The following is a 21,967-nucleotide window of genomic DNA, read 5'->3' on the forward strand; positions in this document are numbered from 1 at the left end:
CATAAGAAAATCATTTACTAGATATAAGTTCAAAAGATGAAATTACAAGATACTCCAATATACTTATATCTTTTCCGAATACTACTTGAACTACCACCATTCAAGTTATAATTAGTTTCAAAAGTTCATCACACTGATGAGACTACAAGATAAGACTTGAATAGATTCAATCTTTGAAATATCATTTGAAAGAAATGAAGTTACGAGATACTTCATTAAGTCTCGATATATATATACACCTATATATATATACATTTCATACACTCCTTGAAAACCTCTGTTATGAAAATTATAAACAGAGTTGCAATATCCAATGAATTTTGAAAAGGAGAAAACCTTGGCATAAACCTGATATCTTGTTGATCAAGCAAAGATACCAATAAGTAACCTTTTCCACTAGTAGATGGACGAATTCCCCACTGGTCATCACCCTGGCCGCAATAGGACCTTATGCTGGACTGCCACTCAGCCACTTACGCATTTGATGGGCTCCCACTGAGCCACTTACATTTTCATGGACGCCCACTGAGCCCATGTTGCTTATGCTGACTCAAATAGATGAACTTACTTCCCCAACGATGGGCAAGTAATCAAGATTTTTTCTCAAAACAGCAACCTCGTTGCGAATGTAAAATACACCGCTGAGCCGGATCCCTCAGGTTTTGAGCGAGTATTTAAATTCCCTTCGAAAGGAAGATCTTAAATATCAAAATGAGTTTTGGGATCCGCTCTAACTTTTAAAAATCATTTTGAAGACTCGAAAACATTTTTAAGAATGTTTGGAGTAATACTGATTTAATAAAATAAATCAGTCCCGATATATTAGAAAATATCTGAATATTATTATTAAATAATATTTCCATAAAGGATAATCTTTATAAAAATAATTGAATTAGAAGTTTTAAAAAAACTCATACTTGAAATGAATAATAAATAACCAAATATATACTTATACGAAAGCACGATCTTTATTTGAATAATCGAAAAAAAGTTTGATTATCGAAACATTATTCTTTAATAAAATAAAGAATATTATTTAATAAAATAAGCGGAGTCATAAGTCCTCGAATGAATATTCAAAATAATATTCATTAAATAAAGTAAGCGGAGTCATAAGTCCTTGAATGAATATTCAAAATAATATTCATTAAATAAAGTAAGCGGAGTCATAAGTCCTCGAATGAATATTCAAAATAATATTCATTAAATAAAATAAAGTTATCGAATAAACCTTATTCGATTAATAGTTTTGAAAACTATATCCATATATATATATAAATAAATATATATATATTATACTCGGGAACATCGACTCCCGGTTTAGAAAATGTTCACCTTTGGGTCCCCTATACTAAGGGTATACGCAACCACTGCTTATCTCTATCATAGGTATTATGCAACTTATAAGTATTTAAATCAACAATTAGATATCAAGATTACGAAACAGACATGCATATATACCATATCAGCATGCTCCAATATATCGCAAAATTTGCTAATAACAATCATGCACTTATCACAAGATAATGAATATACATATATTTACATCACAACAACAGTATAACGGGTAGAAAACTTGCCTGAGTGCTCCGGGGTAGACTTAAGCTTAGAGTGGGTCTGGTAACCTATGAACAACAACATAAGCCAGAATTAAACCACGGTCGCTTAAGAAACTAGACTTTAACCAATTGAACCCTAACGTTTGCTTATGGTCATTTCTACACTTAACAAATCACATAAGTCGTTCGAGTACCCTCGGCTCCACCATTTTTAATAAATTAACCGTTACGAATTTTAAGGTGACGCTTTCGTGAATACCCTACCAACTGCCTAGTCCACTTTACATAATTGTTTCATACTCCAATTAGTCATTTAAGGGCCTTAACCAAGGTTTCAAAGTAAGGCGAGGGGTAATGGTTCGTTCGCGAAATGCCGTTACTTAAAACGGTCGTTTCTCCTAAACCGTACATCGGATTCAAGCGAACCACATATCAAAAAGAAGCTCGTAACATGAACTATCTGAACATGGTAAGGGTTAGAATCTTTCAGTGAGTTCACGGGTCCTAAAGTTAAGAACAGAACAGTTAAGGAAAATCGGGCATTATGACGTTTATGTTTACGCAATTTCCAATTTAATTAATACTCTAAATTATCATCAATTCACTCACAACCACAAATACAACAATATTCAACCATCAGACTACAAACTCAGTCCCCAAATCCAAGTTTTACCAATTTATCCAACCAATCAAAGACCCAATATTCAAAACCAATACAAATCCACCAAAACTACTTATAATCAAAGATCAAGCCTTAATACTAACAATGCTTCAATAAAACTTAATGGAAACATAAAATCAAAGCTAGGGTTTGAAGTTGATACCTTCCTTGGTAGGTGTTAAGTTGCTAGGAAGCCTTAGGGAGCCTTAATCTAACCTCCTACAAGCTTGATCTAACCAAAGAAATCAAGAACACAAAGTTAGGTTTTAAAGTTTCTAAAAGTCCGATTTAAAGAACTGTACAAATGAGGGTCTTACTATGCTTATTTGGACGAGACTTGTGAACAAGAGTTGTAGGCCATCTCAATACCTTTCCAACGAGCTATAAAACACAACATTTTAGTGAGTATTGAAGGATATATGGTAGTTTTAAGTTGCTGCTCTGGTTTTGGCCGAGAGCAAGGGAAGAAAAAGTGAAGTAAAAATGTTTCTAGTTTGATTAAATGATTTGTGTGGTGTTTAGATTGGTTACTTCCTTTTTTTGTTAATTAGATTGTTACCATGGTAAAAATTGTGTGGCTCACAATTAACCAACCAATCCCTCCATTTGTCATGCTTATGTCACCAAGCCTATGTCATCTTTCTCATGTCATCCTCTTACACTTGTCTTCTTCTTGTTGGTGTGATGACATCATCATCCACTAACCTCTTTGATTAACCCCTAATTACTTGGCTAATGACCACTCATCTGTTATACGGTTCGCTTAACTTTCGTTCTCGTTTATCATTTGACGGATCATACATGGGATCTTATTACTTAGGTTCCCCTAAACCTTTCTCAATATTTTATATTCCTTTTATGATCCTCTCTAAAAATCCTTGAATTTAAATCCTTTTTATCATGTTACCTTATACTCAATTCTTTCGGTATCTGGTGGATTTTCGGGAAAAATCAAAGTGTTCGGATTTGGATTCTGACGATCTTTACATACACTTATATACCATATAGAGTACTAATAAGACCTCAGAATATCAATAAAAGAACTGCTACATTGTGTGGCATGAAAAGTTTTCTTATTCAGCAAAATCACTATTCATAAGGTTTACAAAAAGTCCAAAATTTTTGGGATTATTACAAAACCCCCTCTGGTTTCTCTCAAAAGAAACCAGTTGCAAAATCTACCAAACACCAAGAGGGGAGTGTGCAGGGTGGTAAGGTAGGTGAGGGACAGGGTGAACATCAAAGAAACCCCAAGGATAAGGATGGAGAGGTAAGTGTACCTAAGCCTACCACACCACAGTTTCCCAACAAACTGTGGTGATTAATAAGGAAATCAGCTCACTTCTAGTTTCAGCCTCCCAAAAGGATGTTACTATTGAAACAAGCTCCCAACCAGGAGCACATGCCAAGAGGGTAAGGGACACAAGCTCACCCCAAACTTATGCCAGAAAGAAGAGATCCAAAACTATTGGGGATGCACAGGGAACACACATAGTGCAAACTGAAGCTAAAGGCTCAGTCACTGCACCATCTCAAATAAAAATTGATGTGACTCCAATAAATATGGAGTCACGGCCAAAATCTTTAATCATAGAAGCACCACAAACACCAAACTCTCCCACAAATTCTCTGGATGTGGATATAATCAACACATCAATTCCTGATTCCCCTTCTTTAACTCTGTTGGGTAAGCCAAAATCTAGTGCAACTGAGCATCATCTTTTGGATGATTTGTTGGCTCACTTGCCAATTCTTTCAGGAACTATTGAGACATCTATGCCCAAATTTTCATCAATCTGCACAGAGTCTATAATAGTCTCCACTCCAAACTCATTCATTTCTTCTATTCTGGTGGATATTGTTCATCCGTCGATTAGTGATTGTATCCCGATGGATGTACCTAACAGCAGTCATCCGTCAGCTATCCTAACTACTACCCCGATGGATGTTCCTCATCCGTCGGTACTCACTACACACACTGAAATTTCAACAATTGTTACAAGTGTAGATGAGTTAGTAGTTGTACAATCACTCTTAGGACTGAGGGAAGGGAGTGAATTGAGTGAGAGGCTGAGTTTCTCTCAGGAAAAAGGAGAGTAAAGGAGTGAACAAATGCAGACTATTTTTTCCAGTCTGGCAAAAGAGAGTGAGAGGAGTTTCACCTTAGTAGGTGAAGGTGAGGGTTTGAGGGTGGTGAGTGATAAGTGAATTCTATATCTACTTGGAATGCTTCATTAAAGGCTTAAGTTGGTGTTTTGGACTCAAGTTATTGGTATTTTTGATGTGTTTTTGTATTATTGCATTTCAGGCATCAGTTAAAGGAAGAAATAAGCTTTTCAAAGAATTATCCTGAAAAAAGTTCATAATTGGAAGCCTAGACTATTCTCAAGTTGTAGAGAATCTCGTTAGCTTCGCGTGGGCAGTTGAATCGCCTAATTCTGACAAGCAGAACTCAAGATATAGCCAAAAGAAGATTTGTCAGAAAAATTCCAGAATGTCAACGCGGCCGCGCCAGAAGGCAGCGAGCCCACACCGCCACCGCTGAAACACTATTTCAGCGTGGCTGTGCCCGAAGGCCGCACCCCCGAAGGCCGCGCGCCCGCGCCCGGTTGCTGCCTCAGAATCCTGATTTTAGTCGAAATTGAAGATTTTGAGAGTCCTGGTCATCCTGGAGCCTATATATACCCATAAAAAGACGTTTTTAACAAGAAGGAGGCATGGGAGAGCAATAAGAAGACCTAGAGATCACGAGAAGGCTACGAAGAAGAACACTCTTATTTTCTTCAATATAGTTGATACTTGGATGTTTGCTTTCGATTTGTTCTTGAAACCTAGTACGCTTATATTTTTTATTATCATGCTTTTATTGGAACCCATGGTGACAATGAGTTCGATTATTAACTAATCATTATCATGGGGTTCTAACGGATTTGCTTATGGATTTATATAGTTAATTTATTTCAATATCTTGGTGTGTGGTGATTGATTGATATCCTAGTATTGGTTGTGCTTATTCGTCTTATGTGCGTAGCTAACATATAAGATAGCGTGTTAATCTCTATTGAAGCGATAGTGAATATAGAGGTTTAGAACTTGTCATGCTAGCATAGGTTCATGTGTTATTGTTATGCATGATTCGTAGGTAATTTTAACCATCTTACTTGCCCTATGTAATCACGATAGATAACTTGCGCATGAAACCGTTATGTTTTCAATTCTTATAGACATATAAAGACTAAGCATAATTGGTGTCTATTCACTTTCTATCTCTTTTGTGGATGCTTGGTAGTAGGGTATTCAGACAACGAAAGTTGGCGTTTACTAGTTTCGTGTTATCTGATTAGTGTCATCACCATTACATGCTAAGGTTAAGAATAAAAAGGCTATTGAATAAAGTATTTAATGAAGTTAGGATCCCATATTTGTCATATATAGTAATTCAACCTCAATTCTCTTAGTTAATGTTATTTAGTATAATCTCTTAGTTTAATCAAAACCCAATTTGTTATTTGTCTTAGCATTAAGCGATAACCATACATTGTTGCATAGGTGCATAAATTGAACTTAACCTAAACCATTCTCTGTGGGAACGAATCTGATTTATATCTTATACTACTTGTGAACGCGTATACTTTCCTGAATATTAGCGCGTATTTTTGCCCTAACAAGTTTTTGGCGCCGCTGCCGGGGACTCGGTGTTGTTAATTGTTTAGTTTATGTGCTTGTCATCAGTGGTCGTTAAAGTTCACTGACTCGGACTCTTTTACTTTCACGGTTTACTTGTTGTGTTTCAGGTACTCGCTATAATGGGAGATCCAGCAGCACGAATGAAAGCCTTGATGGATTTTTCTCAACCCAAGATCAATGACATTCAATCTAGCATTGCCAGGCCAGCTATCACAGCTAATACCTTTGAGATCAAGCTTGGCATAATTCAATGGGTACAGAATTCAATCCAGTTAGGGGGTTCTCTAACGGAAGATCCCAATATGCACATTAGGGATTTCATTGAGATCTGCGACACCTTCAAGTTCAATGGTGTTTCTGAAGATGCTGTGAAGCTGAGACTATTCCCATTCTCTCCGAGGGACAAGGATAAGAGCAGGTTACACTCTCTACCAGCTGGTTCGATTACTACTTGGGAAGATCTTGCTCAAAAGTTTCTCACTAAATTCTTCCATATGGCAAAGACAGCTGCAATCAGAAATGCTATTACTCAATTTGCACAGCATTCGGTAGAATCTTTATATGAAGCTTAGGAGCGCTATAAGGAGATGCTTAGGAAGTGTCATCATCATGGAATTCCTAATTGGATGATCATCAATTGTTTTTATAACAGGTTGGCAGCACATTCAAGACCCATGCTCGACACAGCATCAGGTGGAGCATTATGGGCAAAGAGCTATAAGGAAGCCTATGATCTAATTGAACTGATGGTTGCTAATAAATATCAATATCTAACTCAGAGATTGTCACGGGGAAAGGTAGCAGGAGTTCTTCAAGTGGATACAGCTACGGCCATCACTGCTCAACTAAAGGAGTTATCTATGAAGATCGATTATCTTGCTAACTATGGTGTTAATCAGATAACCAGTGTTTGTGAGCTATGTGCAGGTTCGCATGCGACGGAGCAATACACTATATCTAGTGAGTCAGCTCAGTTTATGAGCAACTTTTAGAGATCGCAGCAACCAGTTCCAGACACTTATCATCCTGACAACTGGAATCATCCTAACTTCAGATGGAGCAACAATTAGAATGCGATGCAACAGCCATTCCAGCAGTTTGGAAATGAGCAATTCAATCTTCCTGGTTTTCAGCAACAATTCGCACCAAGACAACAACTCCAACTTCAACAACAAACTCATGGAGGTGCAGGTCTATCTTCGACTGAAAAATCTGAATTGGAGGAGTTGCGGCTTATGTGCAAAAACCAGGATCTTATATGCCAAAGCCAGGTTGTTTCTATCCAGAATCTGGAGAACCAAATAAGGCAAATTGATAACGCCTTATTGAATCGACCACCAGGAATGCTTCCTAGTGATACAGAAGCCAATTCAGGCGAGAGGGAAGTTGAAGAACAGGTGAACGCCATCACCTTGAGGTCTGGAAGGGTCACAAGTCCCAAAATTCAGCAAGATGAAGAGTCAGAAAATTATGTCCAGAATGTAGGTTCGTCTGTACCCTTGCCAATTCCAGAAAATGAGATTATGGCTGAAGAAGAAGTGTAGAAGGAAGCAGAGGTGGAACCAAGGAAGACTACTGTGGAACACACTCCTCTTGAGGGTAATACAGGGGAGGAACAGATCTATCCTCCACCCCATTTTCCTAAAAGGCTGCAGAAGCAGAAGTTGGATAAGCAATTTGCTAAGTTTCTGGAGGTGTTCAAGAAACTTCATATCAACATACCTTTCGCTGAAGCTCTTGAACAGATGCCTAGCTATGCAAGGTTTATGAAAGGTATTCTCTCTTAGAAAGTGAAGCTCGATGACTTAGAGACCGTTGCTCTTACGGAGGAATGCAGTATTGTGCTGCAACAGAAGTTGCCTCTAAAACTTAAAGATCCTGGAAGCTTCACTATTCCTTGCACTATTGGAAACTTGTCTTTCGACAAGTGTTTAAGTGATTTGGGAGCTAGCATCAATCTGATGCACTTATCTATCTTCAAGAAGCTTGGTCTACCTGATTCGAAACCAACATACATGTCATTGCAACTAGCTGATCATTCCATCACTTATCCAAGAGGTATAGTGGAGGATGTTTTGGTTAAGGTGGACAAACTTATCTTTCCCGCTGACTTTGTAATTCTTGACTTTAAGGAGGATAAGAAGATTCTCATTATCTTGGGGAAACCATTCTTGGCTATAGGCCAAACTATGATGGATGTGAAGGTCCACGATGAAAAGGTCACTTTTAATGTATTCAAGGCAATAAAGTTACCCACAACTAAAGAGGAGTGCTTTAAAGTAGAGTGGGTAGACTCTGTCGTGAATTCAGAACTTGAGCAATTGCTAAAGTCAGAGACCTTAGAGAGATCCTTGATGGGGAAATCAGTTATTGATGACAAGGAAGGAGCAGAGCAACTGCAGGCTTAGAATGCTCCTCCGTGGAAGAGGAAGTTGGATATTCCATTCGATTCTCTTGGGTTAGAAGAGCTACAAATTTCTCAGGAACGTCTCGAGTCGTCTATTAAAAATGCTCCCACACTTGAGTTGAACCCACTACCAGATCACTTGAGTTATGCATTCTTAGGTGCACCACATGATAAGGACTTGGGATATATTTTTGATGATGTCGAGGGTAGCCGAATGAATCCTCTAGTGCCTAAAGAGGGTTCTTCTCATGTGCAGCAGGTAGTTGATAGGACTGGTGTTGGTGATGAGCAGTGCAGGCGAGTAATTAGGTGTATGGAGGCCATGCATGACATTCACCGTCATTTTACTGCAGATTTGACACAGGCTTTGGGCACTATTTTCCGAGCCACTAGTGTCGAGATTGATTGGCCACCTGATCCTCCACCCGAAGAGGGTGATCTTTCTGACGACTAGGTATGCCTGAAATCCTTATTATTGCCTTCAATGAGGACATTTAAAATTTTAAGTTTGGGGGTGATAATGTAAGGATTAGTTTGTATGTATCCATATAGTTCATATACATTCATGTTGCATGTTTAGTTGTACTTCATTCATAATTTTGCATGTTCATATAGGACATATTTGTTTGTTTTTTATGTGATTTCATAGAGTTGCATTTGTATGCATATTTATCATGATCCCTTAAGATGAACTATGCTATTTGATAAGTTGATGTTGATTTGAGTGTGGTGATGACGAATAGAGGGATTTTAAGTCTTAATGAATTGATTTGCATGACAGAAACAAAAAAATTCACAAAGTCTTATTGGGTTAATTTTGATCTAAATCATGATCATACTTGTTTGTTGTTGAGATTTAATCACTTGGTTATATTTAGAATTTGTGATATTCTCGTAATGACGTAAAGACACTGATTTTTTTTATCTGGAGAAAAACTTGGATTTCATTTCTAGTTGTTGTAAGGTTAGGCGTCAAATGGCTAGTAGCCGGCTCATATTTTTATGAGTAGTTTAGGGTTGAATGAGATGGAGCGAAACACACTCATTCAGAAATTGTTGAAAAAAAAGAGAAAAAAAAAGTATGTGTTTATGCATAATTGATCAAGAGTGAGCTCTTTAATACTCGAGTTATTAAGTTCTAGGGGATTTTGTGCCTAGTGACCTAAGGCTTTTATAGTCTGGGATCCGGTAACCTAATGCTCGCTACATGGGTATTATTGCATAAGTCTTTTGGGACTTCATTCATTGCACGGTCAAGTAAGCATCTTTGTTATGTGTTCAATAATAGCATGAATCCTTGTATAACTCTAGTAGAAAGGAGGTGTTGTGAGTCATTATGCGTTTAACGTCTATTCTAGTTATAAACTTGTGATTGTTTTGATGAAAAACAAGTTATGGTTATTGTCTAGTATCGAGAGTATATCTGTTAAGCATCCCACACACGCACGTTTCTGATTTTTGAGTTGGTTTGTGGGATTTATTAAAGCTCTGTTTTGAGTCATTGCATTCTTAGAGGCATTGGCTTATTCATTTGGTTATGGTTATTCTGAGGGGATCGATTGCATTATCATTTAGTTGTATTCACGTAGTTGCATTCATGCATTAGGTTTGTTTTGTAGTTTGGAGTCTGTTTATGCTTGAGGACAAGCATCAATTCAAGTTTGGGGGTGTGATAAGTGGATTTTATATCTACTTGGAACGCTTCATTACAGGCTTAAGTTGGTGTTTTGGACTCAAGTTGTTGGTATTTTTTATGTGTTTTTGTGTTATTGCATTTCAGGCATCAGTTAAAGGAAGAAAGAAGCTTTTCAAAGAATTATCCTGAAAAAAGTTCAGAATTGGAAGCCTAGTCTATTCTCAAGTTGTATAGAATCTCGTTAGCTTCGTGTGGGCAGTTGAATCGCCTAATTCTGATGAGCAGAACTCAAGATATGGCCTAAAGAAGATTTGTGAGAAAAATTCCAGAATGTCAGTGCGGCCGCGCCAGAAGGCAGCGCGCCCGCGCCGCTGAAACACTGTTTCAGCATGGCCCCGCCCGAAGGCCGCGCGCCCGCACCCGGTTTCTGTCCCAGAATTCTAATTTTAGTCAAAATTGAAGATTTTGAGAGTCCTGGTCATCCTGGAGCCTATTTATACCCATAAAAGACGTTTTTAACAAGAAGGAGGCCTGGGAGAGCAATAAGAAGACCTAGAGAGCACGAGAAGGCTACGGAGAAGAAGACTTTTGTTTTCTTCAATATAGTTGATACTTGGATGCTTGTTTTCAATTTGTTCTTGAACCCTAGTACTCTTATATTGTTTATTATCATGCTTTCATTGGAACTCATGATGACAATGAGTTCGATTATGAACTAATCGTTATCGTGGTGTTCTAACGGATTTACTTATGGATTTCTATAGTTAATTTGTTTCAATATCTTGGTGTGTGGTGATTAATTGATATCCTAGTATTGGTTGTGCTTATTCATCTTATGTGCGTAGCTAACATATAAGATAGCGTGTTAATCTCTATTGAAGCGATAGTGAATATAGAGGTTTAGAACTTGCCATGCTAGCATAGGTTCATGTGTTATTTTTATGCATGATTCGTAGGTAATTTTAACCATCTTACTTGCCCTATGTAATCACGATAGATAACTTGCGCATTAAATCGTTATGTTTTCAATTCTTATAGACATATAAAGACTAAGCATAATTGGTGTCTATTCAACTTCTATCTCTTTTGTGGATGCTTGGTAGTAGAGTATTCGTACAACGAAAGTTGGCGTTTACTAGTTTCGTGTTATCTGATTAGTGTCATCACCATTACATGCTAAGGTTAAGAACAAAAAGGCTATTGAATGAAGTATTTAATGAAGTTAGGATCCCATGTTTATCATATATAGTAATTCAACCTCAATTCTCTTAGTTAATGTTATTTAGTATAATCTCTTAGTTTAATCAAAACCCAATTTATTATTTATCTTAGCATTGAGCGATAACCATACATTGTTGCATAGGTGCATAAATTGAACTTAACCTCAACCAGTCTATGTGGGAACAAATCTGATTTATATCTTCTACTACTTGCGAACGCGTATACTTGCTTGAATATTAGCGCATGTTTTCGCCCTAACAGTGAGCCAATGGGAGCCCTTGATGCAATAAAAGAGAGAAAATGAGAGAAAAGTAGGTACAGCTGAATGGGAAGAGCCTATTGTAAGTGAGTTAATGGATGTCAATGAGGATGACAAGAGACAGCTAATTCAGCAAGAATATCAAGCTGTTTTAGACTCTGTTTCTTTTGAAGCTGAGGCATTTACTCACCCTGTGGCAGCATATCAAGTTCTAGTTAAACAGGACAATGTGGATGCAGAAAAGATGCTTAACTTGGTGCATACAACTGCTTCAATGCAAAGAGCAAAGGATGCTATCACAGCCATGCCACCTAAAGCTGGTGATGATGTTGACTATGGAACTGGTGAGTCTGAAGGGTTCTTTGGAGATAAAGATGATGATGAAGAAGAGTTCATGGACATAGGGGAGAAGCATGCCCTAGCTCTAGATCAAATATTCCACCTTGGGTGTTTTCTAAAGTGTGTGATGAGCAACATTTCAAGACAACCCTTTTTCACATCATTCAACAGACACATACTGCTCTTCAAGCCACTACTAATGCTAGCACCAAGAAGCTTCTACAAGCACACCTCAACTCTCTACAACTATATCAAATACAAGCTCTTCAACACAATTAAGATGTCACTTCAATCAAAACTGAGATTGACTAAATCAAGAAGGATGTCTCTGAAAGATTGGATGCTAAATTCCCAGATACAACAGTACTTGACATCAGTAGACAGTTGAGGAAAAACTCTAATCTTGAAACGAAAGTGGATTCCCTAGACACAAGACTGAAAGCAGTAGAAGCCTCTCTCCCAACTATTCATCTACATCAAGCATAACAGACTCAGTTGCTACAAAAGCTAGTTGCTGCACAAACTTCCACCTCCACTCTACTTGATGATAACGAAAAGGGGGAGAAAGATTCAATCATCCCAGTTAGTCAAGGAGGGAAAACCAATGAGGGGGAGCATGTGATAAATGTTCAAAAAGTCAAGTAATAGTTCCATAAATTACTTTGCCAAAGCCACCAGTATTGGACAGCATTGATCTGATCCAAATAGCAGCTGCTAAACTGAACTCAAACTCCAATTTCAAGATGCTTGATGTTGTGGCTGTTAAGAAGGAATTGGATGACAAGTGGAAGCAGATAGATGAAGAAATTCAGAAGAAATTTGGTCAGATATAGAAACCAGACAAGATTTTTCATCACCACTCTCAAGTCAAGCAAATCTAAGTGGTGTTAAAAGTATCGTCGTGGAAGGGATTGACGAGATTTGGGAAGAAAGGGAAACTGAGCCCTAGATATGTTGGACCTTTTGAGATTCTAAAGCGTGTTGGCAAAGTAGCTTATGAGTTGGCGTTAGCCCCGCACATGGAACACATTCACAATATTTTTCACGTATCGATGCTTAAGAATTATAATCCAGACTCCAGACATGTAATCGAATATGAGCCAATAGAACTTCAAATAGATTTGTCATATGTAGAGAGTCCGATAGAGATCTAGAAGAAAGAGAGAAATTGTTAAGAAATAAAGTAGTAAAGTTAGTAAGAGTACTGTGGAGAAACCCGAAGGTTGAGGAATCAACATGGGAGTTAGAAAGTGATATGAGAGAAAAATACCCTCATTTATTTTCTTAGGAGATTCTGATAACAGAATCATTTTAAGGGGGGAAGGATGTAATATCTGGGATATATCATGTAATTATTTTTGATAATAAATAAATATTATGCATGTTCAGTATTTATTCTGTGAATTATTTGTTAAGTGGTATATGTGTTTGGATGTTTAAAAATAATATAAATTGAGTATTTTAATTTTTATATGTCCAAAATAAAATATAGATAATTGTCATATCTTCCTATTTATTTTTATGTTGATTTATGATTTTATAGGAAATTTATGGATTTTATAAATTCTTTTTCCGAGTAATTATAAACTATTTTATATAATCGGGAACCAACTGACTTCATCCGTTCTTACTTTTTTATAACCCGAAATTCTTCCGAGAACTCCTTCATAACCTAATTGCAATATTCCGAACATTTTCCATGTTTCGACTTTTTCGATCCGGCATACGGTTTGTCTTCCGCAGGTCCCGGCGCAATATTTTCGATACAAAATTCGTTTCGGTAAATCAATAAAACTCGTATTTTCGATAAACGGGATCTTTTTATTAAACTATTATAATTATCACCTCGTAATACGTGTAACCAGGTGCTGAGACCAAGACCACAGTACAAATTGTACTGATTTGGATAATTATCTCGAAAACCAGTACCGTTTGGATCTATTTTAATAAATAAACGTACTACTTTATATCCGGAATGATCCAACGGGATAATAATTTTCCGTAATTATAAATAGTCTTTACTGTATTTTATTTCGTACCGAAAACAGTATTTACAGAATTTTCCAGAAAAAATACTTATATTCATATAAACTTTCTGAGAATCAAACCAATAAATCAAGGTGTTATTGATCTTTGTTTGGAAAGCTCGAGTAACCAAAACAAAGGGTTTAAGGAGTACTATCAGATTATCCAAGTTTCAAAACTGCAGAATCAAAGGTTGATTTTATATATTTTTATTTATTTTCAAATTATTTTGATTAAAGTTATGAATTTTTGTTCGGATGATTGTTTGAATGATTTGATGATTGTATGTTATAGAGCTTGTCTTCCTGATGATTTTGATATGTCATATGACTGATTTGGAGTTCAATAACATGTTCAAAATTGGGTTTAATTTTCGAATTTTAAAATTAGGGTTTATAATTCTTTTGAATGTTCTTGATTGAATTTGGGGGTTTCTTATTTAAGGATTTGTAGATGTTCTAGATGGGTGGGTTTTGTTCCCCTTGAAATTTGCAATCGATTCGTGTATAACTTGTTAACAGACGATCCCTGGTTTGAACGAAGTTGTCTTTTTAAGTTTTGTCGGAACCGGCGAGTTTCTTGAGCATTTTCCGGTCGATTCTGGAAAGGGGTGGGTGTTTTGATTGCACATATAGGTTCCTGGTGATTTGTACTCCAATTCTGGAGAGTTTGGTGGCCTGAGGTGGCCTGAATCGTGTTCTCCGGCCACACTCCGGCGAGTCGATGGCGAGGGTTTGCAAAATTGCAAACAGGCCCCTGAACTTTTGAAGAAGAAACAGTTGAGTCCCTGTAGTTTGCAGAATTTGCAAATTTAGCATTCCTGTTTATAAAATATTTAAAAATCATATTTCCTATTTATTTTAATTATAAAAATTTGTTTTTAATTATTAAAAATTCCAAAAATTATTATTTTAATTCCAAAAATTATTTTTTAATTCAAAAATAAATCTGAATTAATTAGTTAATTAATTTTAGTTAATAATTAATTAGTTAATTGGTCAATTAATTCGAAAATTAATTGATTAATTGATTTAATTAATTATTAAGTGATTTTAATTAATTATTTAATTAGATTTAATTATTTATTATTGATTTAAAAATTCTAAAAAATAGTTTTGAGCTTTAAAATATTATTTTAAATTATTTTCAAGGCTCGATAATTATTATAAAATTATTTTGAAGCCAGATTTGGCCAACTGAACCCTGTTTATTGTTTTAAAATTTATCCAATGACCCGTTTTGACTCCGAAAAATGTTTTCAAAATCATATTGAATACCCGAAAGACTGTTTATGACCCGAGACTTCCGTATAAATGAAATTTCATTGATTGTTTGACGTGCTATGTGTTATATGTAACTTGTTTATTTGACTGTCGGATTATGTGATCAGTGTTTACTTGTTTTTAGTATAACTTTCAATCCGTTAATCGGATTTGGGTAAAACGAAGGATAGATAGAAGTGTATACCGAATAGAATTATATGAGTTGAGTATTGATAGATACTTATGATATGTGAGCAGAATAGGCAAGGCGTAGGGAAGGGAAGCAAGTAGCCATGGAATAGGAGATTGTGATTAGAAGTTAGTGAAGTATAGCAAGCTAATATCTGGAAAGTGTTCTGAACTTTCTCGAGATATATTGTAGATAATTGATAGCCCTGTTTTATATTGCAAGTGCTTTGAATCACTGAACCCTAAACCTTGATTCCAACTATTGATCTTTGAGCCGTAAACCTTATTCTTTCCGAACCATTGATTGTTGATTACCCGAATACGAACCACAAATATATGATACTACTCCACAAATACATATAAACTAAATACCGAACACTGAATCAAGATTGCTTACATATTCAAACTATTGTACCTTATGATATGAAAGTCCAAATCCTTATAACCTTGAAACTTTGATTCCTTTGTTATCCAATTCTTTCATTACCTGACAGCCATTCTTTGAAATTGCCATATTGCTCATTTGTGAAGATTGAAACCATCTCAGTATTGGACATCCAATGTTGCTTATGATTCTGTTTATTGCTTTACATTATTTATTTTGTTATTATGATAGAATTGGATTGTTTTATAAAATTATGGACCATATTCGCGGTTAGTCCAGATTGGTGGTCAAGTCAGGCCAATGTGTGACGTGGATCCAGTAATTAGAGCAGAGCTGTGTGCCTTGCTCGGGATTAGTACGTGACTGATCAGCAGCCTAACCTTGGTTTTTAAAATGAAAATATAATATCCAATTCTAAATCATTAATCATTGTTCACTTGATACCTTAACTCTTTTCACTTGATGATCATTATTCTCAGTCTTGTCAATGTGACTTGTTGAGCTAGTTAGCTCATTTGTGCGATGTTGTTTATGTTCTTTTCCAGTTAGGAAGGAACCTTTTGGTAGCGAGGATCCCCAATCCAGTGCGAGAGCTAGGGGTCCAGGTTGATCGATTTAAGCTAGCTGACAGCTTTTGGGATAGTTTAAGTTTGTAAAGTTTGTAATGATGTTTAATATTCAGTTGTAAGTTTGAATAGTTGGGATTTGGGCGTTTGTAATATAAGTGTGTGTGTGTGGCTTGTGTACAAACTTTAACCTGTTGCGGTCTGTGGTAGTTGGTAAGTAGGGTCACTGCATATTATTATTATCTTTATCATTGTTATAAGCAGGTTATAAATAAGGTTTGTGTGTGTGTGTGGACCCCAAACTTCTGACCCGGGTTTGGAGGGCGCCACAAGAATCCCTTGGATCTCATGTTTGAGACTCCAAAACCAGATGAAAAGAAGCTGTTGGCAAGGTCCATAGCATTTGACAAAGATCCATCTGATTCAATGCAAAAGAAGAGAATTGCCAAAATTTACAGGAATGAAAAAAAGATCTGTGTGGTGGCTGGACACCCTCAGTTTGAAGCAGCAAAAAGGGAAGAAAAAGAAAGAATTAAGCAAGAAAAGAGGCAAGTTGCTTTAGATGCTAAGAAGCTCAAACAGAAGAAAGAGCAAGCTGCTATAGTAGCCAAGCTTCAAGTTGTGAAAGCTGCAACTGAAATCTCTGAAAAACCACATGTGATTACTGAAGCTCAAGATCAGCAAATGCAAAATGAACCTCAACAGAATAGGAAATTCAGATACAAGCTCCATTCCAAAAGAAAATTGAACTTCAGTGAAGAGGAAATGAAAGACTAAATTCCCAAACAGTCTACAACTTCAACTCAAGCATTCAAGCCCTCAGTGGTACATGAGGAATTCAAGGTGGATCCAACAAAATTTTTTTATGGTGAGCCTATAATTCCCAAGGATGAGCCAATAGACTAGGAAAGTTTGCCAATTCCTGAACTAAATTTACTTATCTTCAACAAATCAAAGAAAACAAAGATAAGAGCAACCAAGAAGGTCAAGCCTGTGACTCTCAGAACCAAAGCCTTAGTCAAAACTCAACCAACTGTCAACAAGGGAGATCTACTTTACATCTGTGACATCAAGGAATTTTCTGATATAAATCTCTACTTGGATGAATTGGAAGAGGTAAGAGGAATTGATGCTCACAGACATCTTCCTGAAAGACTAGTATTTAAGTACAAGGGAGGGAAAGAGATCACATAGCCTCTTCACTGCAAGTAAATTGGTCCTAAAGAAGATAGAAGATCTAAGGAGCAATAAAGCCAAAGATGCACTCCCAAAAACTCTATCAATTCCCTTCACAAGAAATAGAGTGCATTTGAGGCCTTATTGGCTGATGGAATTCACGGATAACAAGGGTGTTAGAAGATTCTTCAGACTGGAAGACCAATTGAGTATCTCTAGCAATGAGACTCTATTGAAAATGCAAGAAAAGCTGGATCTGTCAGATGCTGAAGAACTTGAATTCCACAGGATGCTCCAAAATCAAATAGAGGAAAACAACAGGATGCTCGGGAAGAAATCCAGACAATCAAGGAAATAGAAATCATCTGCTCAGACTAGAGGAGCACCTGGAAAATGATTGTGAGAACTCTTTATGCACTTTTACTTTGTTCAATTTTCAATAAAATTGTAGCGCTAATCAGTTTTATCTACTATATTTTAATATGTACATTTAAGGTATTTTGTTATCATCAAGTCTCTCTTAATTTATGGCTATAATTCCAGTAGACATAAATTAGGGGAGATTGTTAGGAATATGTTGTGATCTTGATGATAAGTTAAACAAAAGACCTTAGTAGATTTAACTTAGTTTGTAGCTCTCGACGAATATTCTGATATAGTCCCGACGGATAAACTTTATAGTTCCGACGGATGACAATTTAACCACCATCGAGAGTGTAGCTTATGTAACAAAAAAGTACCGTAGCAGATTTATACAAATAACATGTTTTAGTCTAGTAGATTCTGTAGGATTCTCTAAGTCATGTTGACTACTAGATTGATATGCAGAATAGGTTGGCTAATTATAAATATGAGATGTCTTGTAATTCTGTATAAGTGAAATATTGTCAAGTGACAGATAGACTCCCGACGGATGATCTACAAGGCTCCCGACGGATGATCAACATATTCCCGATGGATGTTCAACCTAATCCCGATGGATGATCATATTCAAAATAGTTGTTGATAGTGACAACACAGTCACATGCGTCGGATGTTTGCAAAAGGAATGTGGCATCCTGTTAAGCAGGACTTTGAGAACAAGGAAGCATTACCGATTTCCACGCAAATGTGAAGATATTTAAAGATGCTGGATAGAGTAATGTTGCAGCATGATATTAGACTAGATTTATTTTGTTTTATTGTCTTGTCTTACTGTCATGTAACTTGGTGATATATAAACCAAGTATAGCAAGTAGAACAACTAACAAAGCAAGCACATTTTTCAGAGAGATAGATAAAGCTGTACTTGTTAAGAATTTCTTTGTAGTTTGTTTGTTCACTTGTAAAGCAGCTGTGTGTTATTCAAAGAATCACAGAATTCTCAATCTGATATATATATATATATATATATATATATATCCGGTAGATACTTTCAAATCCACCAGAAAATTTTAAAGCTTGTGTTTTATTACTTAGTGTTTTGATTTATATTACTCCTTTATTCCGCATTACAGCAAATCAAACACTGTTATATATATTAAGTTAGAATATTTTTAAAATCTCAAAAGTAGCCAGAATTACATTCAACCCCCCTTCTGTAATTCTTGTTGTATTGTTAGGGAATAACAAAGTTCTAAACCCCTATATTCACTTTCGCTTCAATAGAGATTAACACGCTATCTTATAAGTTCGCGACACTCATAAGACGAATAAGCACAACCAATACTAGGATATTATACAATCACGACACACTAAGGTATCGAAACAAATTAACTATTGAAATCCATAAGTAAATCTGTTAGAACCCCACGATAACGATTAGCCCATAACCGAACTCATCATCACTGTGGGTTCCGATGAAAGCATGGTATAATAAACTAAGTCTTTTTAAACTGAATAATAAATAAAGCACGTTAAACAAGAGTATAGGTTTAACAAACAAGAAAACTAGCATCCAAGACTACAACTTAAAATAAAGAATCACAAGAATAAACTAGATCCTCTTCGCTTTCGTCATATTTGTGCTCCTACGTCTTCTCGCCGTCTTCTCCTTAGTCTCTGTTATGAAAAACATCTTTAAGATATTAATATATAGCAGCCCAAATCGTCCAAGAGCCCAGCAAATCGATCTTCTAATCAAAACAGAATTCCTGAAAATCGACCCAACGCGGGCGCGCGCTCTCCCAGCGCGGGCGAGCGCTCTCCCAGCGCGGGCGCGCTGTAACTCTGACAACCGGCCCGGGCGCGCGCTGACCTTCAAGAAAAACTTCTGATTTTTATTTTAATTGTTGTTTTTTATGGCGATTCACGAGCAACATCCAGGACACCTTCCTAACACCAATTTAGCACCAAAGCAATGCTAAATCTCCTCATTCCTTTATCTATGCCTGATATGCAAAACACTACAGAAATACATCAAATACACAAATAACTTGAGTACAAAACACCAATTCGATCCTTTATAGGACATTCTAAGTGGACATAAATGCCACTTAACAACAACTCAGTTTTCTAAATACTTTTGTTCTTTTTGATTATGTCTTGTTAAATTCACATATTGAAAATGTAAATTAACACCTGATAGTTTTCTTAGAATTTGAAAATTTTCAAGCTAAAATTTTGAATTTTGAATTTTGAAAAATAAATATACAGAGAATTCTGAAATATTTATAACTCATATTCCATTTAATTTCCAATTAAATCAAATTAATTTTGATTTACTATAAATTAATCTGCTACAACACATTAGCTGGGTTCTTGCCTTTAGGATGAAGAATTTTACATACCAATTTCACCAACAAGTCTAGTGAAAGTTGCTTTATCCAAAGGTTTAGTGAAAATGTCAGCTAATTATTTTTCTGTTAGAACAAAAGTAAGCTCAATAGTACCATTTGCAGCATGTTCTCTAATAAAATGGTACCTTATATCAATGTGCTTTGTTCTAGAATGATTAACTGGATTAGCAACAATAGAAATAACACTAGTATTGTCACACATAATTGAGATTTTGTGTAACACTAGGCCATAGTTCATTAGCTGATTTCTAATCCAAAACACTTGAGCACAGCAACTTCCAGCGGCTATGTATTCAGCCTCAGCTGTAAAAGTTGACACAGATTGTTGATTCTTGTTATACCAGGATACAAGTCTTTGTCCAAGAAATTGACAGCTTCCACTAGTACTCTTCATGTCAACCCTGCATCCAGCAAAATATGCATCTGTGTATCCAACAGCTTCAAATCCAGTTCCCTTAGGATACTATAATCCCAAGCTTGGTGTCCCCTTCAAGTATCTGAATTTTTTTTTCACAACCATCAAATATGATTCATTTGGATTGGTTTGAAATCTTGCATACAGACATGTTGCAAAACTAATGTCTGGTCTACTAGCAGTCAAATACAATAAAGATTCAATCATTCCTCTATAACCTGAAATGTCTACACTTTTTCCTTTTTTATCCTCATCCAACTTTGTAGTTGTAGACATAGGTGTTGAAGCAGGTGAACAATCAATCATTTCAAATTTTTTCAATAAATCTTTAACATACTTGGTTTGACTGATGAAAATTCTATCACTTCTTTGACTGACTTGTAACCCAAAAAAGTAACTTAATTCTCTCATCATACTCATTTCATATTCACTCTGCATAAGTTTTGAGAATCTTTGACATAGCTTTTCATTAGTAGAACCACAAATGATATCATCCATATAGATTTGTACTAGGATCATATCACCACCATGCTGCTTGTAGAAGAAAGTCTTGTCAATTGTTCCTCTAGTGAATCCATGTTTAAGAAAAAATTCTGATATTGTGTCATACCAAGCTCTAGGTGCTTGCTTTAATCCATATAGAGCCTTGAGTAATTTGTATACAAAGTTTGGAAATTATGGATCTTCAAAGCCAGGTGGTTATTGCACATAAAATTCTTCTTCCAACTCTGCATTAAGGAATGCACTCTTCACATCCATTTGATACACTTTAGAGTTTGAGTGTGCAGTAAATGCAAGAAAGATCCTTATTGCTTCAAGTCTTGCAACTGGAGAAAAAGTTTCATCATAATCAATTCATTTCTCCTGCGAGTAGCCTTTCACAACCAACTTTGCTTTGTTTCTTGTCACAATTCATTTTCATCCATCTTATTCCTGTACACCCACTTTGTTCTAATTATACTTCTGTTCTTTGGTGCAGGAACTAACTTCCAAACTTTGTTTCTTTCAAACTGATTTAGCTCTTCTTACATAGCATATATCCAATCAGGATCAAGTAGAGTTTTCTCAGTTTTCTTGGGTTCAATTTGTGAAAGAAAGCATGCATGTAGACATTCATTGGCAGTTGTACTCCTAATCCTCACACCAGCATTGGGATCACCAATAATTGCATCTGTAGTGTGACTCTTATCCCACTTTCTGGTACGATTTGGTTGAGTTGAGTTTTCTGCATTTTCTTCACAATTAGCATGACTTGCAGAGCTTTCTTCTCTTCCCCCTGAAACTGTGCTATCAAATTTAGGTGTTTGAGATGAGTTTTCATTCTCATGATTCACTTGCTCAGTTGACTCTTCATTTGTTTTGTTGCTTGTGTTGATTTCAGCTTCATCTTCAGAATCACTATC

At 36.2% G+C, this 21,967-nt stretch overlaps 1 non-coding gene across 1 annotated transcript; it reads right to left on the reverse strand.

Annotated features, from left to right (window-relative positions):
- Positions 1-6,416: 6,416 nt before the first annotated feature.
- On the reverse strand, positions 6,417-6,523 carry LOC141670133 (small nucleolar RNA R71). Its single transcript, XR_012554377.1, has one exon. It is a non-coding gene; the product is annotated as a small nucleolar RNA R71 (small nucleolar RNA).
- Positions 6,524-21,967: the final 15,444 nt, after the last annotated feature.

Source organism: Apium graveolens, chromosome 6 (genome assembly GCF_009905375.1).
Source record: "Apium graveolens cultivar Ventura chromosome 6, ASM990537v1, whole genome shotgun sequence".
In the NCBI taxonomy this organism is placed as follows: domain Eukaryota; kingdom Viridiplantae; phylum Streptophyta; class Magnoliopsida; order Apiales; family Apiaceae; genus Apium; species Apium graveolens.